Source organism: Anomaloglossus baeobatrachus, chromosome 5 (assembly GCF_048569485.1).
Source record: "Anomaloglossus baeobatrachus isolate aAnoBae1 chromosome 5, aAnoBae1.hap1, whole genome shotgun sequence".
Classification (NCBI taxonomy): domain Eukaryota; kingdom Metazoa; phylum Chordata; class Amphibia; order Anura; family Aromobatidae; genus Anomaloglossus; species Anomaloglossus baeobatrachus.
The window spans coordinates 395,817,386-395,842,717 of NC_134357.1; the positions used below are offsets into that span (position 1 = coordinate 395,817,386).

At 50.4% G+C, this 25,332-nt stretch overlaps 1 protein-coding gene across 1 annotated transcript in view; it reads left to right on the forward strand.

The window, feature by feature from the left end:
• Positions 1-18,543: 18,543 nt before the first annotated feature.
• The window catches only part of RARA (retinoic acid receptor alpha), a 188,479-nt gene continuing 181,690 nt past the window's right edge, over positions 18,544-25,332 (forward strand). Inside the window, exon 1 of the mRNA XM_075350153.1 lies at positions 18,544-18,672. The gene's annotated coding sequence lies outside the window, so the exon portion shown is untranslated. The remainder of the gene's footprint in view (positions 18,673-25,332) is intronic.

Consider the following 25,332-nt stretch of genomic DNA (forward strand, 5'->3'; position numbering starts at 1 on the left):
TGCAGTGCCAGACGTGTTCCCCTGCTTAAGCCAGTACATGTCCGGGCCCATCTGAAGTTTGTTAGAGAGCATTTGGTTATCCAGAAAAGCATTGGGAGAATGTCATATGGTCTGATCATACCAAAGTAGAACTGTTTGGTAGAAACACAACTCGTCGTGTTTGGAGGAGACAGAATGCTGAATTGCATCCAAAAAACACCATACCTACTGTGAAGCATGGGGGAGGCAACATCATGCTTTGGGGCTGTTTCTCTGCAAAAGGACTAGTACGACTGATCCATGCACATGAAAAGATGAATGGGGTTTTGTATCGTGAGATTTTGAGTGCAAACTTCCTTCCATCAGCAAGGGCATTGAAGATGAAACGTGGCTGGGTCTTTCAGCATGATAATGATCCCAAGCACACCACCAGGGCAACGAAGGAGTGGCTTCATAAGAAGCATATAAAGGTCCTGGAGTGCCCTAGCCAGTCTCCAGTTCTCAATCCCATTGAAAACATTTGGAAGGAGATGAAAGTCCGTGTTGCCCATCGACAGGCCCAAAACATCACTGCTGTAGAGGAGATCAGCATGGAGGAATGGGCCAACATACCACCAACAGTGTGTGCCAACCTTGTGAAGACTTACAGAAAACATTTGAGCTCTGTCATTGCCAACAAAGGATATATAACAATTTTATTGACCAAATACTTATTTTCCACCATAGTTTTTCAAAAAAAATCTTGCCAAATCAGACAAGGTGATTTTCTGGATTTGTTTTGTCATTTTGTCTCTCATAGTGGTGGTCTACCTATGATGTCAATTACAGGCCTCTCATCTTTTTACGTGGGAGAACTTGCACCATTGGTGGCTGACAATACTTTTTTCCCTTCTGTGTTTGTAAAGTGTAACCAAATGATACATAGTTTTCTAAATATTTTGAAAAATCTAAATCCGAAAAATGTGACGCACATCTGTATTCAGCCTCCCCTAAGTCTCAAATGTTTGTGTACAAATTGCTGACTCCATTACGTTTTTTGGGCTCAGTTTATTAAAAAAAATGGCAAAAACCTATTAAAAAATGTGGTCCTTTATTTTTATGTATAAAGGCCAAAGTACCTTTCTGGATCAAAGGTTTTCAAAAGGAAGAGTACAGATGCACAACTTTATAGACCTGAATGATAACATCACATATTGAGAGACTCAAGGGCACAAGGTTCACAGGAAAAAAAACAAACACTTTCTTAGAAGCTATAACTTTTTACGACAGTTTATAGACCATTTGTAGATTTACTTAGCAAGTTGCCTTTATTCTTGGCTCTTGAAGGTATTCTGCTTTCAGAAGATAAGGAGTTGTATCATGAGATAACCTGCTCCATAAAGACAGGTGATGACCACAAATCCAGTCATTGAGATCCCAGGCGATCGACTGTTTTGTCAAAAGAAGTATCATCTGACAAATAAATACCAAAATTAGTAAATGGTAGAGACCCACTACCTAGATCAATGATGCTTAGCAAAAAAAATGGGGTTTAAAATGTAACCTTTACTATTTCAATTAAAAAGGTAACCCCTAGTTATTCTCATCCTCAAGATCCTATCCCACTATGTAGTAGGTGTCATCATAAAAATATTAGCAAATACCTCTAATTAGAAATGTAGTATAGTTCTCCTGAGTAGAGATGAGTGGACCCGTGGAAGTTCTGGTTCTGTGGGTTTAGCAGGACTTTTGATAAAGTCTGGTTTGGGCCCCGAACTTGACCTGAACCCCAGTTTGAGTCTCCGTCCACATGCGGCAAATGATAAATAGATCACTTCCGTTGGTGGGGGTTTTTCCATTGGATTTTTTTTGGTGCACACTACATCCGATCACGCTGTTGTTATCCCCAGTGTAAGCCGATCAAACACTGCAAGCGACTCGCACCGGGCCGAGCACCGAGGGTACCCAAGCATAGAAATGCTCGCGTGAGTGGTCAGCATACATAAAGCACCCGAACTCTGAACTTGAACTTTTCTTTTTTTGTAAAGTCTGTGTTTGGTACGAACACCGAACCTCGGGTACAGTCATCTCTACTCCTGATATAGCTCTGTCCTTACCTTTTGTGCATGGCTTTTTAGCTTTGGTATCTATGGTTACGTCCACTCATATATTGACAGTAAGGGTACTCTCACACGAGCGTATGAATCAGACAAGCGCAATGCGAGAAAATCTTGCATTGCATTCTGACCAATGTTATTCATTGAGGGAGAGCAGATGGTCAGCTTTTTTCTCATCCATGCTGCGATTGTCAGCGAGAGCCGTGTCACTTGCACCCATACAAGTGTAGGGGTGCGTGAGAAAAATCTGACTGCACGAATCAAAGTTACATTTTAAACCCCACTTTTTTTTTGCTAAGTACCAAAGTATCATCTGGCCACTATGGCCACTACAGCTCGGGAAAGGCCAACAATGCCATACACTAATGAGACGGATGCACCAGAATGTTTTAAGAAATAGTTCTTTGTGTCATGCATTATTTGTGTTGATGAAATTCTTACAGATTTTTGGCCATCATTTGGTTCGGTGTAAGGCTAGGTTCGCACACTGCGTCTTTTTGACGCTGCGTTTTTGTGCGTTTTTGACCGCTAAAAACGCACAAAAACGCACCTGCGTCGAAAAAACGCATAAAAAAACGCATGCGTTTTTGCCGCGATTTGGTGCGTTTTTGGCTGCGTTTTGCTGCGTTTTTGATCTCTGCGTTTTGCTGCGTTTTTCCAATGCATTGCATGGGGGGAAAACGCAGAAAAACGCAGGAAAGAACTGACATGTCCATTTTTTTTTTTAACTCAAAAACGCAGGTAAAAAAAACAGATGTGTGCGGACAGCAAAAATGAAAACTCATAGACTTTGCTGGGGAAGCAAAGTCCTGCAGTTTTGAGGCCAAAAACGCACCCAAAAAACGCCGCGAAAAACGCACTGTGCGCACATAGCCTAAAGGTTCCAATACTTAGGTTTGGCCAACAGCTTTTTCTCCCAACTCCTCCTACACATAGGACCACTTGGTTTTTCCCATTGTTCTTCTCTTTTAGAAAGCTTCTGCTGGACACCTATGGTTGTGACTTAACTCCCAGCTCAGAAAAGTATTGGCTGTTGAAAATAGAGCAGCTAGATCCTTCTTTCCCCCTAAATCATCTATCAGGGGACAGTTGGGAGAACTCCATACTTGTTAAATAGTTGACCTGTCCCATCAAAATCAATAGGTTCAGCTGATCTTTATATAAAATTTAAGGGAGACCTTAAAGTGATTGTGCAGTACAGGAAAACCTGTCTTAAGTCCTATGTCGTGTCTGCTGGCATATACGTGGCATTGGCTGCAGCACTCACGTTACATAACAATGTCACATATACACTGGCAGAACCAGCGACCACATTGCTGAAACAGCACCGGTACAGCAGGTGAGTATATGGCTTTTTATTTTATTTTAAATGGTTGAATACAGTATTAAAGAAGGGATGGTCTCAGGAGGAGATAGCCTCTTTAAATTAATGTAATAAAATCCACCAATAACTTAATCTCCTTGAGAACTAAGTGACCCTTCTCAGTATTTGACGGTACGGTGACAATAACTTGTCAGGTCATTTTTGCCTCTCTGCCTTGAGCAATAATGGTGTTATACCAGAGGTATTCTGTAAGCACACCATCTCCATTGGGTTAACTTGCTTATTAGGACAAACCAAACCTTAAACCTTGGGTAGTTTATTCTCCTATTGATTAGTAGAATCGGTGATTTAATTATTGTGGATCGACCTCCCACACCATCAATCCAAAGATATTTATAAGGTTTGGAGGAAGGCGGAAAACCAGAGATATGCGGCAGTTGTTTGTCAGCTCCACAACCTAGATAGCTTAATAAATATTGTATGAGTAATTTCTCTCTCTTAAGGATTTTTTTATATGTATATGCTGTTTTTTATACTTTGGATGACCTTGCTTATACCCTTAAGGTGCCGCTCACTTCAGCTTTATTTTGCCGGAAAGCCGGATCTGGCACAAATGTGTTTCAGTTCCATTCATTTACAATAGACTCACGGCAAGGTGTGGTCACATGCGGTCGCGTGCGTCGCACGCGACCGCATCTTGCCGCGATTCCATAGGAAATGAATGGAGCTGAAACGCAATTTGTGCCGGATCCGGCTTTCCGGCAAAATACTGCTTATGTGAGCGCGGACTAAGGTAGAACCTTTTTAAACCATTCAGAAGGTAAAAGGTTCGTGCCACCAAAATCTGGTGGAGAAGCGACAGATGTAGTATAGTACATTTCCTAATTCTATCCTGGATGTTTTGTGGGACTTTTCCACTCTATTCATCTTCTGTAAAAATCTGATAGGGCCTTTTTATAGTGGTTTTAGATTAAGATATCTATGACTCACCAGTATAGTGATATCTCAAAGTAGTCTTCAACAAAGGCTCATACTTGGCTCCTGAGAGTCCTCGTAGAATCAAAGTGAAGATTGTTTTTCTTATTTTTTTTACCACTACAATTGTTCAATCAAGACTGCTCTTGAACTCATTGTTTCCAGTATGGGATTTACCACTTCTTCTAAACGCCTTAACAAAGAATTCCTTTGAATTTTCAGCAGAAACATCTTTTCACGGATTGAATTGTAAGGCTATGTGCACACGCTGCGTTTTTTTGATTCTGCGTTTTTGTGCGCTTTTGGCCGCTAAAAACGCACCCGCGGCAAAAAACGCATGCGTTTTTACCGCAATTTGGTGCGTTTTTGGCTGCGTTTTGCTGCGTTTTTGATCTTTGCGTTTTTCTGCGTTTTACCAATGCATTGCATGGGGGGAAAACGCAGAAAAACGCAGGAAAGAATTGACATGTCCATTTTTTTTTTAAGCTCAAAAACGCAGCTTAAAAAAAAAGTTGTGTGCGGACAGCAAAAATGAAAACTCATAGACTTTGCTGGGGGAGCAAAGTCATGCAGTTTTGAGGCCAAAAACGCACCTGAAAAACGCGCAAAAACGCCGCGAAAAACGCACTGTGTGAACTTACCCTAAGGCTATGTGCGCACGCTGCGTTTTCTTGACGCTGCATTTTTGGCCGATAAAAACGCACAAAAAACGCACCTGCGGCAAAAAAAGTGGCAAAAAACGCATGCGTTTTTACGGCGATTTGGTGCGTTTTTGGTCTCTGCATTTTTCTGCGTTTTTCCAATGCATTGCATGGGGGGAAAACGCAGAAAAACGCAGGAAAGAATTGACATGTCAATTTTTTTTTTAAGCTCAAAAACGCAGCTTAAAAAAAAAGTTGTGTGCGGACAGCAAAAATGAAAGCTCATAGACTTTGCTGAGGGAGCAAAGTCATGCAGTTTTGAGGCCAAAAACGCACCCGAAAAACGCCGCGAAAAACGCACTGTGTGCACATAGCCTAAGAGGGTGCTCCTGGTCATTGTAGCAGCAACAGAAGAAGGAAAAGTTTAGCTGAGTGAATAATTTGTGTATTAATATGGTAGCAGAAATAATGGGAATGAAAAGCTGGTGTTTTATTAAATAATTTAAAATCACTTTTAGTTTCCCCCAAAATATGTAAGAAACATAGATAAAACATGAACCACTGTGTTTAGAAAAATCAAATACCATCCATTACAAATGTACATCTCGGCATGGCACTGACAGATCAGAGAGTTGTAGGACTGGATGTTGGCCTATGCATGTGTAATTTTTTATTTTTTTTTTTAACCTTGCACCAAAGTGGTTAGAATCCAGTGTAACCCACTGACCAGTATACACCACCAGAATGAAATCCTGAGATAGTCTCTGTCACGAACCACCGGGGGGGTCACTCAGAAATCCCCCGCGCTGGCTACCAGTACGTCACAATCGGGGGGTAACAAGTGGGGGTCACCCCTCCTTTATACCTCCCGACCGACAGACAAAGCACGTGACGCGCTCTCTAGCGCCCCTCTTATAGTCAGGCCAATTATGGAATTGCCCGACAATAAGCAAGGAGGCCGCTATACTACTTATGCCGATTATTGAAGGGTCCCCGGTGAGAGTAGGGTATATATTCCCCCGACCTCCGCGGGCGGAATATATAAAACCTCCCCGAATCTCACTGGCCTCCCCACAATAATCCTTGGCACAACTCGCTGCCACCAACCGCTTCACGGTAACTATTAGCCGAACACACAGACGTGGGATTCAAGATCGAGATAACAGAACAGCCCAAGATTAATTATATAATTTAATCAGCCTAAAGCACACTAGAAACTACAATATATACAATAGGGAATCTACAGAATATACATATGTCAGAGTACAGTTACAGATAAAGCATGGTTTACAAACAGGCATACACAGTTCCAGCAGTTACCTTGTGCGTCTGGCCACAGGGGGGCGCTGTAGACCAGGTTTCTAGGATCCTTCCCACAGATGTTTCCTACACGTGACCCCCAGCGAAAGAACACTGGAAAATGGCCGAAGTAGGGTTATCAACCTGGGCAAATCCAGGTCCCCTCCTACCTTAGTGACCTCAGAGGGAGCACTGCTCCACCCCTGGCTGGAGTTATGGACAATATCCACAACATGGAATATGGGCCATAACTTTGCCTGGGAGCGTCGTAGGCGGACGCCAACGCTCTCATTGTGACAGTTATGAATTTAGCTACAGAACGAGAGGACTCATGACTTGTCTACTAGTTCCCCATTGGCTGATATCACGCCTGGGGTACTTCCCAATGTCCTACTCCCATAAAAAAGGTGTGCCAGCATCGTCCGCATGCAGAGACACCATTTTTATGGTTGCCATATTTATCGGAAATATGGCTTGCGAGATATGAACCATATTTTCCTGGAGTCGTTCTGTCTGGATACTTCCAAGCTTGCTAATTAGATAGCAGCCCCTACCACAGGGTCACGGCAGGGAGTCATCCTGTGTCCATTGTTCCCACATCATCTAATCTCCATATCACAGGAGATGGCCATGGAGGTGTAAGGGGTGCTTCACACACAGCGAGATCGCTGCCGAGATCGCTGCTGAGTCACGCTTTTTGTGACGCAGCAGTGACCTCATTAGCGATCTCGCTGTGTGTGACACTGAGCAGCGATCTGGCCCCTGCTGCGAGATCGCTGCTCGTTACACACAGCCCTGGTTCGTTTTCTTCAAAGCCGCTCTCCTGCTGTGACACACAGATCGCTGTGTGTGACAGCAAGAGAGCGACAAATGAAGCGAGCAGGGAGCAGGAGCCGGCGTCTGACAGCTGAGGTAAGCTGTATCCAAGATAAACATCGGGTAACCAAGGTGGTTACCCGATATTTACCTTAGTTACCAGCCTCTGCAGCTCTCACGCTGCCTGTGCTGCCGGCTCCGGCTCTCTGCACATGTAGCTGCTGTACACATCGGGTTAATTAACCCGATGTGTACAGCAGCTAGGAGAGCAAGGAGCCAGCGCTCAGTGTGCGCGGCTCCCTGCTCTCTGCACATGTAGCTGCATTACACATCGGGTTAATTAACCCGATGTGTACTGTAGCTAGGAGAGCAAGGAGCCAGCGCTCAGTGTGCGCGGCTCCCTGCTCCCTGCTCACACTGGTAACTAATGTAAACATCGGGTAACCATACCCGATGTTTACCTTAGTTACCAGTCTCCGCAGCTTCCAGACGGCGGCTCCGTGCAAGCGCAGCGTCGCTTGCACGTCGCTGCTGGCTGGGGGCTGTTCACTGGTCGCTGGTGAGATCTGCCTGTTTGACAGCTCACCAGCGACCATGTATCGATGCAGCAGCGATCCTGACCAGGTCAGATCGCTGGTCGGATCGCTGCTGCATCGCTAAAGTGTGAAGGTACCCTAAGTGGAACACAGACCAGTTCCTTTGACACCTATCTGCTAAACAAACCGTTTATCCCTGTGGTAAATTTTCTGATTGAAGGAGTTGTGTGAAGGAAAGGGGGGGTGACACCAGGAGAGGGCTTCCTGACATAACTTGAATATCATGATTTATCGTCATATCTCCGGATTTACCTCACACCTCCCCCCTTTTGAGGGCGCTAGGGGGCAGCACACTCCGGTGTTCCCCCGTGCGCCCGTCCGCGACCTCTCCTTGTCGGGACAGCCCGTCTGCGTTACCGTGGTCACGGCCCCTTTTGTGTCGAATGGTGAAGTTGTATTGCTGGAGCGCCAGGCTCCATCGCAACAACCTGCCATTCGTCCCGGAGACAGTGTGTAACCAGCTGAGGGGATTGTGGTCCGTCTCCACGATGAAGTGGCGCCCGTATAGATAGGGTTGCAGACGCTGCAGGGCCCACACTATGGCCAGGCACTCCTTTTCCATCGTGGAATAGGCCACTTCCCTTGGTAACAGCTTCCTGCTCAGGTACAAGACTGGGTGCTCTTGGCTCGCAGAGTCCACCTGGCTGAGCACCGCACCGAGGCCGAAGTCACTGGCGTCGGTCTGTACTACAAACGGCCGCGTGAAGTCGGCTGCCTGTAGCACGGGCGGGCTGGACAGGGCGTCCTTTAGGGCCCGGAAGGCTGTCTCGCAGTCCATTGTCCAATCGACTGCAGAGGGCAGCTTCTTCTTGGTGAGGTCCGTCAAGGGCTTTGCCAGGCTTCTATAGCATGGAACAAACCTCCTATAGTACCCAGCGGTCCCCAAGAAGGACATCACCTGCTTCTTGGTCCTGGGGGTGGGCCAGGACGCGATGGCCTCCACTTTCTCAGGCTCGGGCTTCAGTGTTCTCCCGCCTACCCGGTGACCGAGGTACTGGACCTCGCTCATGGCCAGCTGACACTTTCCCGGCTTGATGGTCAAACCTGCTTGGTGGATCCGCCTGAGCACCTGTGCTAGATGCTCTAGGTGATCTTCCCAGGTGGGACTGAAGACGGCAATGTCATCCAGGTACGCGGCCGCGTACCCTTCCAGTCCCTTGAGCAGGGTGTTGACCATCCGCTGGAAAGTGGCAGGGGCATTCCTCATCCCGAATGGCATCACCGTGGACTCGTACAGTCCAAATGGGGTAATAAAGGCAGAGCGTTCCCTGGCCTTGCGAGTCAGGGGGATCTGCCAATATCCCCGGCTCAGGTCCATGATGGTCAGGTACTGAGCCCCGGCCAACTGATCGAGCAGGTCATCGATGCGTGGCATTGGGTACGCATCGGCGACCGTGACAGCATTGAGCCCCCTGTAGTCCACGCAGAACCGAGTGGTTCGGTCCTTCTTAGGGACGAGGACTACAGGCGAGGCCCAAGCGCTGTTGGATGCCTGGATCACCCCCAGCTTCAGCATCTCGTCAATCTCCTGGCGCATGTGTTGCTGCACCTCCAGGGAAACCCGATATGCTGAACGCCGGATCGGGGGATGATCCCCAGTGTCCACGTGATGGACAGCCAAGTCAGTCCTTCCGGGCTGGTTGGTAAACAACCCCCGGAAGGGGTGTAGGGTGGCCCACAGCTGGGACCGTTGGTCCTCCAAGAGCTGGTGGCCAACCTCCACATCCTCAATGGATCCGCCTGCCCTAACCTGGGCTAGCATATCCAAGAGGGTTTCCGCTTCTCCCTCCTCGGGCAGGTTGCACACGGGGAGCGCACATGCCTCCCGCTCATGATGTGCCTTCATCATGTTCACATGGAAGGGCTTCCGCCTTCCACGGGCAGGGTCCAGGGTGACCAGGTACGTCACAGGGTTGAGCTGCTGGTACACGAGGTATGGGCCTTCCCAGGCTGCCTGAAGCTTGTCCTGTGGTACGGGGACCAGTACCCACACCTTTTGACCCACTTGGTAGGTCCTCTCACAAGCGTTCTGGTCGTACCAACGCTTCTGATCGGCCTGGGCTTGAGCCATATTGTCGTGTACCAGTTGCGTCACGGCCTGCATTTTGTCCCGGAAGCGCATGACATACTCGATAACCGACACTCCAGGGGTGGCCAAATCCCCTTCCCAAGCCTCTTTCACCAGAGCCAGGGGGCCCCGCACACGTCGCCCGTACAGGAGCTCAAACGGTGAGAATCCCGTTGAGGCCTGTGGAACCTCCCGGTAAGCAAATAACAGGTGTGGGAGATACCGCTCCCAGTCACGCCCGTGGGAGTCGACCAACATCTTAAGCATCTGCTTTAGGGTGCCATTGAACCGCTCGCACAGGCCATTAGTCTGTGGATGGTACGGGCTGGCCACCAGATGTCGCACCTGGACTTGCTTACAGAGGGCCTCCATCAGCTGGGACATGAATTGGGTCCCCCGGTCAGTGAGCATTTCCTGGGGAAAACCCACTCGGGAGAAAATCTCCAGCAAGGCGGTGGCCACCTTGTCAGCCCGAATGGACGACAAGGCCACTGCTTCTGGGTACCGGGTGGCATAGTCCACTACCGTTAGTATGAAGCGTTTCCCGGAGCTGCTGGGGATGGCCAGCGGGCCGACCAGATCCACAGCCACCCTCCTGAAAGGCTCATCGATGATTGGCAGAGATACCAGTGGGGCTTTGGGGTGTGGCCCCGCCTTCCCCACTCTCTGACAGGTTTCACACGAACGGCAGTAGGCAACCACATCGGCCCCCATTTTTGGCCAGTAGAAATGCTGGTTTAACCTGGCCTTGGTCTTAGCGATCCCTAGGTGTCCGGCCATCGGAATCTCATGTGCGATCCGCAACAACTCCGTCCGGAACGGATAGGGTACCACCAACTGTCGGTCCCTGGGCCACGCCTCCGGTGAACCCGGCTGGACCGTGACCCGGTACAGCCGTCCTTGGTCCCAGACCACTCGCTCCGGGTCCGAGTCCGAGGGAGGCTGTGCCGCCTGCTCCTTTAGAGCTTTCAGGCTGTCGTCAGCTTCTAACGCTGCCTGAAACCCCTGACTAGATGTGGCCAGAATCGACGAGACTGTCACATCTTCGGTCAGTACCCCGGGACCTGTGTCCTGGCCTCCACCTGACTCTGCTGCCACTTGGTCAGAAGGGGAAGAGCTATCGGACCTCCGGGAGGCCCCTTGGGTTCCAGCACTCCTACTGCGGGTGACAGCGGCCACAGCCGCTGCGACCGTGGGTCGTGCCTGCTCCTCCTCCGTTCCTGACCAAGTCGCCGGTTCAGGCAGACCTACCTGGCTTCCTGACACCCCGGTTGTGGGGGAACCCTGCACCGAGATCTTACCTGGGAGCACTTCCGCTCCGGGACCGGCCCCAATCTCACCTGCCTGTTCCCCCCCTGCAGCAACAGAACCCCGCTGTGAAATCTCTGGGGACCCCACATTGGCTGTGGTAGCCCCCACCCCACACACTGGTCCTCCCCCTGCAGCACCCTGCTCTCTGCTTATCCCTGCAGAGGGCAACAGATCCCAGCTCACTGGCTGATCACTTGTAGAGGCATTGTCACACCTTTCTCTGACCCCCTCCCCTGTCACAGCTGCAGCTGAGTGTGTGTCTATGGTGTCTATGCAAGCAGAAAAATCAGAGTTCACTCCCTCCTCCCTTACATCATTCATAGATAACACATTAACATTGTCCGGAGGCACGTCAGTACTGGCTGAAGGTTCAGCCCTTGGGGGGGGCCCAAACTGGGAGGTTATCTGCCCCAAATCTGTCCCAAGTAGCACGTTTGCAGGGATCCGATCAGTTACCCCCACCTCTCTCACCCCTCGCCCTGCGCCCCAGTCCACATAAATGCCAGCAACAGGCAGCGCCGGGTCAATGCCTCCAATCCCGGAGACAGCGAGGGTTTTTCCAGGTATCAAGTCTTGGGGGGGACACCATCTCAGGCCGCACCAGAGTCACCTCCGAGGCGCTGTCTCGCAGTCCTATGGTCACAGACCGGCCGACGGTGACAGGTTGGAAGCTGTCCAGGGACCTACCACCACCCCCACCCACACAATACACCTTGGGCGGCCCTTGGGACGGGGACGGAGCCGGGGCCTTGGGACGCTGAGGGCACATGGCCTTGAAGTGTCCAGGTAGGTTGCACTGGTGGCACCGTCTTGGCTCTGCCACGGGCCTGGAGAGGGGAGTTGAGGGGGACACCCCCTGCAGTCTAGGGGCAGGTGGGGCAGTCGCAGAATTCATCTTACCCCCTCTCCAGGTGCTGCTGGTGGCTGCTCTCCTGGCCTCAGGAGCCCGATTGTTGGTGTAGTCATCGGCCAGGGCAGCTGTAGCCGTGGACCCCTTTGGCTTCTGGTCTCGGATGAACTGGCGGAGATCCTCAGGGCAGTTCCCCAAGAGTTGCTCTGTGATGACCAAGTCTAGGATCTCTGGTCCGGTGGTAAGCTGCAGGCCTTGGGTCCAGTGGTCGGCAGCTCGGGCAAGTGCCCGCCGGTGGTCAGCCCAGGAGTCCTTTGGTCCCTTCTGCAGGGTCCGGAACTTCTTGCGGTAGGACTCCGGAGTGAGGTTGTACTGTTGGATCAGGGCCCGCTTGATGGTGTCGTAGCCCTGATCTGCCTCAGTAGGCAAGTCCCCAAGGATTTCCAGGGCCTTACCCCTTAAACGGGGGGTCAGGTATTTGGCCCACTGATCCTTGTCCAGATGGTGCTGCAGGCAAGTCCGTTCAAAAGCAGTCAGGAAAGAGTCCAAGTCTCCATCCTTCTCCAGCACTGGGAAGTCCTCAACACGGACCTTTGGAAGTTTGGTGTCTTGAAGGTCACGTGTGGCTGATGAGGGCTGGAGCTTGGCTAGCTGCAGCTGGTAGTCACGCTCTGCCTGTTGCTGTCGCTCCGCAGCCTCACGCTCTGCCTGGCGCTCTCGCTCTTTACGCGCTGCCTGCCGCTCCGCAGCCTCAGCCTCACACGCTGCCCTGTGCTCTGCAGCTTCACGTTCTGCCCTGCGCTCTGCCATGAGTTCCTTGTAGCCCTCCCGGTCTCCAGCCTGGAGTAGGGCCATAGCCATTTGAAGAAGGCTATCCGAGCCTCCCAGGCTCGGTGGAATGGCACGTGGTGATCTGCGGCCCGCTGCGGAGCCTGGTGATTCACTGTCCATTGCAGAGCGGAGGGCTGGCATCTGGCTCGTTGAGGACCCTTGGGTGAGCTGCTCCTCATCTTGTCCAGCAGTGCCAGGTTGTGCGATGTCCTCTGCAGAGCTGTTCTCTGGCGTCGGGCTCTTGGAGGGCTCGTGGACAACCTCCTCATCGTCTCTGGCCTGAGCATCGGCCATTCCTTTGGCTTTGCTCCTGGTGCTCTCAGCCATTGTTGCAGACTTTGGTCACCGACACAGAACTGCCACCTGATGCACCCACACACCTTACAGTACCTGCACTCTGACACTCTAGTGTTGAGCTGGTCTGAAGACCCCAGCAGCCACAGCTGCTGCAGGCAGTCTTTAGTGTCTGGGAGTATGGGTCTCACACTCACACACACTATTATCTCGATCCCACCGCTATGCCACCAATATGTCACGAACCACCGGGGGGGTCACTCAGAAATCCCCCGCGCTGGCTACCAGTACGTCACAATCGGGGGTAACAAGTGGGGGTCACCCCTCCTTTATACCTCCCGACCGACAGACAGAGCACGTGACGCGCTCTCTAGCGCCCCTCTTATAGTCAGGCCAATTATGGAATTGCCCGACAATAAGCAAGGAGGCCGCTATACTACTTATGCCGATTATTGAAGGGTCCCCGGTGAGAGTAGGGTATATATTCCCCCGACCTCCGCGGGCGGAATATATAAAACCTCCCCGAATCTCACTGGCCTCCCCACAATAATCCTTGGCACAACTCGCTGCCACCAACCGCTTCACGGTAACTATTAGCCGAACACACAGACGTGGGATTCAAGATCGAGATAACAGAACAGCCCAAGATTAATTATATAATTTAATCAGCCTAAAGCACACTAGAAACTACAATATATACAATAGGGAATCTACAGAATATACATATGTCAGAGTACAGTTACAGATAAAGCATGGTTTACAAACAGGCATACACAGTTCCAGCAGTTACCTTGTGCGTCTGGCCACAGGGGGGCGCTGTAGACCAGGTTTCTAGGATCCTTCCCACAGATGTTTCCTACACGTGACCCCCAGCGAAAGAACACTGGAAAATGGCCGAAGTAGGGTTATCAACCTGGGCAAATCCAGGTCCCCTCCTACCTTAGTGACCTCAGAGGGAGCACTGCTCCACCCCTGGCTGGAGTTATGGACAATATCCACAACATGGAATATGGGCCATAACTTTGCCTGGGAGCGTCGTAGGCGGACGCCAACGCTCTCATTGTGACAGTTATGAATTTAGCTACAGAACGAGAGGACTCATGACTTGTCTACTAGTTCCCCATTGGCTGATATCACGCCTGGGGTACTTCCCAATGTCCTACTCCCATAAAAAAGGTGTGCCAGCATCGTCCGCATGCAGAGACACCATTTTTATGGTTGCCATATTTATCGGAAATATGGCTTGCGAGATATGAACCATATTTTCCTGGAGTCGTTCTGTCTGGATACTTCCAAGCTTGCTAATTAGATAGCAGCCCCTACCACAGGGTCACGGCAGGGAGTCATCCTGTGTCCATTGTTCCCACATCATCTAATCTCCATATCACAGGAGATGGCCATGGAGGTGTAAGTGGAACACAGACCAGTTCCTTTGACACCTATCTGCTAAACAAACCGTTTATCCCTGTGGTAAATTTTCTGATTGAAGGAGTTGTGTGAAGGAAAGGGGGGGTGACACCAGGAGAGGGCTTCCTGACATAACTTGAATATCATGATTTATCGTCATATCTCCGGATTTACCTCACAGTCTCCCTGAAGAACCAAAGCTGGCGAAACGTTTTGGATACCTAGGATAATTAAAATAGAAAGAGAGGATGTACTCTGAAGGGGAGTTGGTTTGAGGTGTTGGTGTGGGTTGTCCTTGTTTGGGCAAGAAACTTCCTAGAGTAGATAGTGAGGTTTAGGGTACGCTCACACGAGCATATCACTTGGACGAGTGCAATTCGAGAAAATCTCATATTGCACTCGGACCAATGTTAGTCAGTGAGGGAAAGCAGATGGTCAGCTTTTTACTCTGGATGAGCGAAAAGTCGCAGCATGCTGCGGTTTTCAGTGAAAGACGTGTCACTCGCACCCATACAAGTCTGTGGGTGCGAGTGAAACATCGAATTGCATTTGGATGTCATCCAAGTGCAATGCGATATATACACAGGCTGATAATGGAGGAGATGGGGAGATTATTCCCACCATCTCCTCCATAGCTGTGATCCGATCTCAGGATTGGATCACAGTTGCATGACACTTGGCTCACACACGCAGCAGAGCCTGAGCAGAGGGTCATTAGCATCTCGCATCCAATGCACTTGCATCAGATGCCATATGATCATGTGAATCCAGCCTTAAACACAGGGTTTGGGTATGTTAAAACATTCTTTTTCAGGCGGATTCTAGCCAGAATCCACTTAGAAAATTGCTGCAAAACCATCTTAAAAAATGAACAGAATGCACTGTAATGTAAAAACGATTTCTTTTAGCGGTTTAATGATCAGAAACCATGAAACAGTGAAGAGAAGTAACATGTTCATTCCTTAGTTTAGTTATCACTTACATTATAGGAGAAAAAACGCCAGCAGCAGAGCCTCCTGAAAAGCGCCTGTGAAGCTGCTTCAGGAAAAAGACGTGACGAGGCTTCACCTGGGATAACCTCGGCTGGTCTGCCTGCGTCTTAAGGATGTGTGCACATACCCGAAGATTGGTACTAAAAGACAAATCTAGAAAACACCTCCTAATAGAATAAATAGTAAAATAAAATCCAAACTTGCTGCAGTATATGCCAACATGTATGCAAACATTGAATATGTAAAAGCTAAACTGCATTATTGCGATATAGATTGTACCTATAAAATTGAGGCTCTTAGGGCGGCTTTGCACATTGCGACATCGCACGTGCGATGTCGGTGGGGTCAAATCGAAAGTGACGCACATCCGGCGTCACTTTCGACATTGTACTGTGTAAATGCTAGATGATACGATGAACAAGCGCAAAAACGTCGTTATCGTATCATCGTTGCATTCACCGACATTTCCATAATGCCGGTGCCGCGACAGGTACGATGTTGTTCCTCGTTCCTGCGCCAGCACGCATCGCTGTGTGTGAAGCCGCAGGAGCGAGGAACATCTCCTTACCTGCCGCCGGCGGCTATGCGGAAGGAAGGAGGTGGGCGGGATGTTTACATCCTGCTCATCTCCGCCCCTCCGCCGCTATTGGCCGCCTGCCGTGTGACGTCGTTATGACGCTGCACAACCCGCCCCCTTAGAAAGGAGGCGGGTCGCCGGCCAGAGCAACGGTCGCAGGGCAGGTGAGTGCATGTGAAGCTGGCGTAGCGATAATTATCGCTACGCCAGCTATCACACGATATCGTACCTGCGACGGGGGCGGGGACTATCGCGTGCGACATCGCAGCATCGGCTTGCGATGTCGCAACGTGCAAAGCCCGCCTTAGAGCACAAACTGGCCAATTCATGTGTACTCACCATACGGCAAACTTTCTTAGATCGGACCATATCCATTTATAGTAAACATACCCATGACGGGCCTACAATGTAAAAGATTAGCCAAAGAGTGATTCAGCACATTCCAAGAAAGATGAAAGCTATGATTAAGAAAAGACTGAATACAGTTTTTAATTTGTGTTTTTTTTCTTTATTGTTAGGAGTTTGATTTTAATACAATATCTACATATGTTATGTGCAGATTTTGATGTGGGTTCACAGATTTTGGCCCGATGCATTGAAAAGGGTTAAATCTGTAGACTCTAAAGGCTGTTTTACATGCAGTGACATCGCACCCGCCCCTGTCGGTTGTGCCTCGTTCCTGGGGTGTGTGCTGCCTCAGGAACGACGAATAACCTGCGTCCAGCACCAGCAACGATATTTGAGATTAGAACGATGTGTCAACGATCAACGATTTGGTGAGTATTTTTGATCGTTAGTGGTCGTTCATACGTTTCACACGCAACGACGTCGCTAACAAGGCCGGATGTGTGTTACGAATTCCGTGACCCTAACGGTATCTCGTTAGCGATGTCGTTGCGTGTAAAGCGGCCTTAAGGGTCAGCACACACGGCGAGTAATACGGAGTGAGTGGAATGCGATAAAAAATTGCATTCCACTTGGACCAATATTACTCTTTGGGGCAGCTCCCATGAGCGATTATTTTCTCAGCCCTAATTGGACCGAGAAAACAATCGCAGCATGCTGCGGGTGTAATGCAAACCTGTTTCACTCGCATCCATTCAAGTCTATGGGGTGAGAGAAACATCGCACTGCACTTGCGTTACACCGGTGTACTGCGAGTGCACAGCGAGAATCGCAATAGCCGGCTACGGAAGAAATAGGGAGATAAATCCCTCCCACTCCTCTGCAGCACCGGCCCTCCTTTCCGCTGCTGTGGTCTGCTCGGACGACAGTCACATGATACTCGCATGACACTCGGCTTCCGCTGTGCCAACGTGAGCCGAGTGTCGTGAGGACTCGCACTAATCCCCATGTGGCCTCAGCCTCACTTCCACCATCTGTTTTCAAATTAGGAGTCTGTGGATGAAACTTTGTAAATATTACTCACTTGGGTATTCCGCTTTGGATTTTACCAGCACAAATTCGCTGCTAAAATCCACAGTAAATCTGCTACATATGAACTTCACCTTAGAGTTGGTCACAGCTTTCCTCTATTGCTTGATTCATCGTTATACTGAAGACACTCCAAACCTTTTATCACGTATCATTTCTGTTTCTTTGAAAATGTTGTTTGCTTGTTTTTTATACAGAACGTGATCTTTCTGCTGATGTTTGGAGGACTGATGCATCCCATGTAAATGCAAAACAGGACCTCATCTGTGGATGTGAGAGGCGAATCTGCCGTCAGCCCCATAATTCTGTTTGACATTGTGCATAAATGTATTGTTTCTATCCGCAGCTTGCTATGAGCTTGTGGAGGTCTTACTCCTGAACCATGTCTGGATGGGCAGGGTTTGGCTTCTTGCCAGCCTGACCAATTGGCTGATTAGGCCACTGGGCCTACCCACATACCTGCCCTGTCTGTGTAACAGGTGAGGATAGGAAGCATCAGAGCAGGTATTAATCTATGTGCCAGATCTCACAAGCAGGTTGTCTTAAAGCTGCAGTGACCCAGAAATGGCACAGCCATGGACACTAGTCCGATGCAAAAAAAAAGTTATGGATGCAGAAAGTCACCTGTTAAAATGTGCAGAGCAAAGTCATGGGTATAAGTATAGGCAGACAGAGTGCCTAATGGACCATCGGTACCATATGATCCCTCACTATACGAGCTGTGTTCTCCCCTAGAAGCATTTGACACCCAAAAATAATCATGCCCCAACATACGCTGTGAGGCACAGTATGGTCTAGTTTTATGGTGGCCGAGACATGGAAGAATTGTCACCTAAAAGGTCTATTCTCCCAATAACCTAAAGTGGCTCTGCTTCCAGTTATCTGCTGTCTATGGATGGCTGTAAAGTGATGCCGTAGATTTGAGAGGCAGAAACCCAATCCTCCAGCAGACATTCCACGTTACCTCATGATTTCGCCGTACCCTCCCACACTTGTCTTGTGTCTGGCAGTAATAACCCCGACGCATTAACCTTCTTATTTGTCCCTTCAGGCCCCTGCCTCCAGGTCGGCTTACCTGCCAGATTTTTGTGGTGTGTCTTATTTATTATGGCGTGAACTTTGCTACTACTTCCAATCCGATGACTTCTCCTGTACGCCCCTGCACTTCCAAGAACTGGTCAGGTAGGTAACCTTAAAGGACCGCTGCTGTTCCCTTGTGTTCTTGGCCTATGATAGAAACCTAAAAGACAGGAGAAAAAGACCTCATGGACAATCTAGTCTTCCCTGTAATATACCATTTATATGTATGTACATGTGTTCAGTAATGTAAACGCTAAACTTTTGTCTTCTATGTTTTCATTGTGTAGAAAATCTGCTGCATTTAACAGTTCAAAGTACATGTGATTTCAAGAAAACGTGTGCGTCTAAAGACTCTGTTAAAGGGAACCTCTCACTAGGTTTATGCCTTATAAACCCTACCCATCACTTTTATGGTTCGCTCACATCTGCGTATATGAAATCGCTCCAATTCTCACCCAGAAAAGTTATCAAGTGTCATGTCATTCCGTATGTCATGTGAGTGTGCAATTATTTTTTTCTTCCCCAGAAACCGTGTCCTATCCATATGCAATACGTTTTTAACATCATCTTTTACATACATAACCAAATAAATAATTTAATAAATGACATGGGGTCCCCCCTATTTTTGATAACTAGCAAAGGTAATGCAGACAGATGTGAGCTGATATTATCAGGCTGGGAAGGTCCATGGTTATTGGGCCCTTCCCAGCCTAAAACTACCAGCCCACAGCTCCCAGAAGTGGCGCATCACATTACATGTGCCAATTGTGGCTCTTCCCATCCTCTCTTCCTGATTGCCCTGGTGCAGTGGCACTCAGGATAATGTCAGCTGGGAAATGTCCAAAAACACAGCTGGCATCAAGTCCTGGTGTTAGTAATAGACAAGCGTCTATCAGACACCCCCATTACTAAACCAGTAAGTTAAATGCTTTATTTCTTTTTCGCTCCTAATTGGGAGACCCAGACAGTGGGTGTATAGCTACTGCCTCTGGAGGCCGCACAAAGAACTACACTTAAAAGTGTAAGGCCCCTCCCCTTCTGGCTATACACCCTCCCGTAGGAGTACGGATTCCTCAGTTTTAGCTTTGTGCGCAGGAGGTCAGACACGCACGCATAGCTCCATTGTTTTTAGTCAGCAGCAGCTGCTGACTATGTCGGATGGAAGAAAAGAGGGCCCATACAGGGCTCCCAGCATGCTCCCTTCTCACCCCACTGTATGTCGGAGGTGTTTGTAAGGTTGAGGTACCCATTGCGGGTACGGCGGCAGGAGCCCACATGCTGATTCCTTCCCCATCCCTTTTTACAGGGCTCTGGGTGAAGTGGGATTTACTGGTCTCCAGGCACTGAGACCGTGCTCCATCTACAGCCCCTGGAGAAGATGCTGGATGGAGCGGAGTACATCAGGGACATGGCCCTGCTTCCTCAAGGTACTCTGTGTCCCCGTGCATTTGGCGCTCACACCGCAGCATGCTGGGTGTTGTAGTGCGCCGGGGGACATCAGCGCTACGGCGCTTGTGCCATGGCCTCATTCAGCTTCGCTGAAGCAGGCACACTTCTGGGAATCGGTCGCGCCGGCCGCTGGGACTGCGGCGCGGCTGGCACTTGTGGTGCGCCGGGGACTTCAGCGCGGCCCGCGCTTTTACGGCGGCCGCGCTGATAACTCGAGTCCCCGGCTTTTGCGGCCTGCTTCCGTTCGTTCCCGCCCCCAGACCTGCCAGTCAGGAGAGGGGCGGGACGCTGGCCACTTCTGGAAATCGGTCACGCCGGCCGCTGGGACTGCGGCGCGGCTGGCACTTGTGGTGCGCCGGGGACTTCAGCGCGGCCCGCGCTTTTACGGCGGCCGCGCTGATAACTCGAGTCCCCGGCTTTTGCGGCCTGCTTCCGTTCGTTCCCGCCCCCAGACCTGCCAGTCAGGAGAGGGGCGGGACGCTGGCCAGTGCATCAGCGCCGAGGGCTGGAGTCGTTTTTACATACTCCAGCCCTCACAATCGGCACAGAGGGGACACTGTTTCCCGCACTTTTGTTTGGGAACTCCCACGGACCGCCCCTCTCCACAGACGCCGGCAGCCATTCCTGCTGACACGCTGAGCTGCAGAGGGGAGCCGGGGAGACCCAGACAAGGAATTCTGCGCCTCTTACCCGCTATTCAGCGGGCGGTAAGCAGCCCTCAGGGCTCACCCCCTCTTGTGCCAGTAGTATTCTTAGTATTTTGTTTCTACAAATACTTGGTATTACATAGCGCTGGTCGCCCTTTGGCTATAGACTCTCTCACATTGCAGAGAGCCAGCAGCATGTCGTCCGTAAAACGCAAGGGTGCCAAGGCACAGACATTATATGCTTCCTGCACCGCATGTGGGACTTTTCTACCAGCAGGCTCCACGGACCCCCATTGTGTGCAGTGCTCGGCCCCTGCGGCGCTTGCACAGTCGGGACCTCTGCTGGACGTGACCCAGGGTGTACCACCTGTGAATGCTGTCCAGGTGACAGGAACTGAGTTTGCAGCTTTTGCTGACAGAATGTCTCTCACTATGTCACAAATTCTTGACACATTGCGAGCTAGGCCTGTACTTCAGGCCACGGACACTGTGCAATCATTGCCCCCTGGTCCCCCTCAGCTCCAAGCTCCGGGACGGGCATATACACCTCAGGGTGAAGACTCTGACTCGGACGATGGCCCCGGGCAGCCTAAGCGGGCTCGCTATGACGGGCCTTCACATTCATCTCAATGGTCAGGATCCCAGCGAGATGAATCTATGGGTGATGAGGCGGACGTAACTGATCAGGATTCTGATCCTGGGACCGCTCTCAATCTAGATACACCAGATGGTGACGCCATAGTTAATGATCTTATATTTAACATCAATAAGATGTTAAATATTTCCCCACCAGCTCCTCTTGTAGAGGAGTCAGCTTCGCAGCACGAGAGAATCCATTTCAGATACCCTAAGCGTACATTAAGCACTTTTCTGGACCACGCTGACTTTAGAGACGCAATCCAGAAACCCCACGCTTATCCTGAAAGGCGTTTTCCTAAACGGCTTAAAGATACACGCTACCCTTTTCCCCCTGAGGTGGTCAAGGGTTGGACCCAGTGTCCAAAAGTGGATCCTCCAATTTCCAGGCTTGCAGCTAGATCCTTGGTTGCAGTTGAAGATGGAGCGGCACTTAAAGATGCCACTGACAGGCAGATGGAGCTCTGGCTGAAATCCATCTATGAAGCGATTGGAGCGTCATTAGCGCCTTCTTTTGCGGCCGTATGGGCACTCCAAGCTATCTCAGCCGGGCTTGCGCGAGTCGACTCAGTCACACGTGCATTTGCCCCGCAGGTAGCACCATTGACCTCGCAAATGGCGGCATTCGCGTCGTACGCGATTAATGCTGTTCTTGACGCTACAAGCCGCACGGCAGTGGCGTCAGCCAACTCCGTTGTTCTGCGTAGGGCCCTGTGGTTGAGACATTGGAAAGCAGATTCTCATTCCAAGAAGTGCTTAACCAATTTGCCTTTTTCTCGTGACCGATTGTTTGGAGAGCGTTTGGATGAAATCATCAAACACTCCAAGGGTAAGGACTCATCCTTACCGCAACACAGACAAAACAAACCCCAACAGAGGAAGGGTCAGTCTGGTTATCGGTCCTTTCGAGGACCGGGCAGGTCCCAATTCGCCTCGTCAAAAAAGACTCAAAAAGACCAGAGACGCTCAGATTCTTGGAGGTCTCAGTCACGCCCAAAAAGGACAGCCGGAGGAACCGTTGCCAAGACGGCGTCCTCCTGACTTGCGGTCTCCGATTCCCACACCCGCGGTCGGTGGGAGGCTTTCCCACTTTGGCGACATTTGGCTGTCACGCGTCAAAGACCGTTGGGTGAGGGATATTCTGTCTCACGGGTACAGGATAGAGTTCAGTTCTCGTCCGCCAACTCGTTTCTTCAGAACTTCTCCACCACCAGACCGAGCCGATGCTCTGTTGCAGGCGGTGGCCGCTCTAAAGGCGGAAGGAGTGGTGACCTCCGTCCCTCTTCAGGAACAAGGTCACGGTTTTTACTCCAATCTGTTTGTGGTCCCAAAAAAGGACGGATCGTATCGACCCGTCCTGGATCTAAAGTTGCTCAACAGACACGTAAAAGTCAGGAGGTTCCGGATGGAATCCCTACGCTCCGTCATAGCCTCAATGTCTCAAGGAGATTTTCTAGCATCAATAGACATCAAAGATGCGTATCTCCACGTGCCGATTGCACCAGAGCATCAGCGTTTCCTACGCTTCGTCATACACGACGAACACCTACAGTTCGTAGCGTTACCTTTCGGTCTGGCAACAGCCCCCCGGGTCTTCACCAAAGTCATGGCAGCAGTAGTAGCTGTTCTGCACTCGCAGGGTCACTCGGTCATCCCGTATCTAGACGACCTGCTTATAAAGGCACCCTCTCAAGAGGCATGCCAACACAGTCTGAAGGTGGCACTAGACACTCTCCAGAGTTTCGGGTGGATTATCAACTTTCCAAAGTCTCATCTAACCCCGACCCAATCTCTGACTTATCTTGGCATGGAGTTTCATACTCTCTCAGCGATAGTGAGGCTTCCACTGGACAAGCAGTGCTCGCTACGGACTGGAGTGCAATCTCTCCTTCAGAGCCAGTCGCACTCACTGAGGCGCCTCATGCATTTCCTAGGGAAGATGGTAGCAGCAATGGAGGCAGTCCCGTTCGCGCAGTTTCATCTGCGCCCTCTACAATGGGACATTCTACGCCAATGGGATGGGAAATCGACGTCCCTCGACAGGACTGTCTCCCTCTCTCAAACGGCCAAGGACTCTCTGCGTTGGTGGCTTCTCCCCACCTCATTGTCACAGGGAAAGTCGTTCCTTCCCCCGTCCTGGGCAGTGGTCACGACGGATGCGAGCCTATCAGGGTGGGGAGCGGTGTTTCTCCACCACAGGGCTCAGGGGACGTGGACTCAGGAGGAGTCCACCCTGCAGATCAATGTTCTGGAAATCAGAGCAATCTATCTTGCCCTGCGAGCCTTCCAACAATGGCTGGAAGGCAAGCAGATTCGGATTCAGTCGGACAATTCCACGGCGGTGGCATACATCAACCACCAAGGGGGAACACGCAGTCGCCAAGCTTTTCAAGAAGTCCAGCGGATTTTGACGTGGGTGGAAAGCAGAGCGTCCACCATATCCGCAGTTCACATCCCAGGCATGGAAAACTGGGAAGCAGACTTTCTCAGTCGCCAGGGCATGGACGCAGGAGAATGGTCCCTTCACCCGGACGTGTTTCAACAGATCTGTTGCCGCTGGGGGACGCCGGACGTCGATCTGATGGCGTCACGGCACAACAACAAGGTCCCAGTTTTCATGGCACGGTCTCACGATCACCGAGCGCTGGCGGCAGACGCCTTGGTTCAGGATTGGTCGCAATTCCGACTCCCCTATGTGTTCCCACCTCTAGCATTGTTACCCAGAGTTCTCCGGAAAATCAAGTCCGACTGCCATCGAGCCATACTCGTCGCTCCAGATTGGCCAAGAAGGTCGTGGTACCCGGATCTGTGGCATCTCACGGTAGGCCAACCGTGGACACTACCAAACCGTCCAGATTTGCTGTCTCAAGGGCCGTTTTTCCATCTGAATTCTGCGGCCCTGAACCTGACTGTGTGGCCATTGAGTCCTGGATCCTAGCGGCCTCAGGTTTATCTCATGAAGTTGTTGCCACAATGAGACAGGCTAGAAAACCATCCTCAGCTAAGATCTATCACAGGACGTGGAAGATATTCTTAGCGTGGTGCTTGGCTCAAGGGTTTTCTCCCTGGCCATTTGCATTGCCAATTTTTCTTTCCTTCCTGCAGTCTGGGTTGGAAAAAGGTTTGTCGCTTAGCTCGCTTAAGGGTCAAGTCTCCGCGCTATCCGTATTCTTTCAGAAGCGCTTGGCACGGCTTTCTAAAGTACGCACTTTTCTCCAAGGAGTTTGTCATATCGTTCCTCCTTACAAACGGCCATTGGAACCCTGGGATCTGAACAAGGTTCTCATTGCTCTCCAGAAGCCGCCTTTCGAGCCTTTGAAAGAGGTTTCCCTTTCTCGGCTTTCACAAAAAGTAGTTTTTCTTGTGGCGGTCACGTCTCTTCGAAGAGTGTCCGAGCTAGCGGCGTTATCTTGCAAATCTCCCTTCCTGGTGTTTCACCAAGACAAGGTAGTACTGCGTCCAATTCCGGAGTTTTCTCCCAAGGTGGTTTCTTCCTTTCATCTCAATCAGGATATCACTTTGCCATCTTTGTGTCCGCATCCAGTTCACCAATTTGAAAAGGGTTTACATCTGTTGGACCTGGTGAGAGCACTCAGGATTTACATTTCTCGCACGGCGCCTCTACGCCGTTCTGATGCGCTCTTTGTCCTAGTCGCTGGTCAGCATAAAGGATCGCAAGCTTCCAAATCCACCCTTGCGCGGTGGATCAAGGAACCAATTCTTCACACATACCGTTCTGCTGGGCTTCCGATTCCATCTGGACTGAAGGCCCATTCTACCAGAGCCGTGGGTGCGTCCTGGGCATTGCGGCATCAGGCTACGGCTCAGCAAGTGTGCCAGGCGGCTACCTGGTCGAGTCTGCACACGTTTACCAAACACTATCAAGTGCATACCTACGCTTCGGCAGATGCCAGCCTAGGTAGACAGGTCCTTCAGGCGGCGGTGGCCCACCTGTAGGAAGAGGCTGTCTGACAGCCCGTTCATGTGGTATCTTTTTACCCACCCAGGGACTGCTTTTGGACGTCCCACT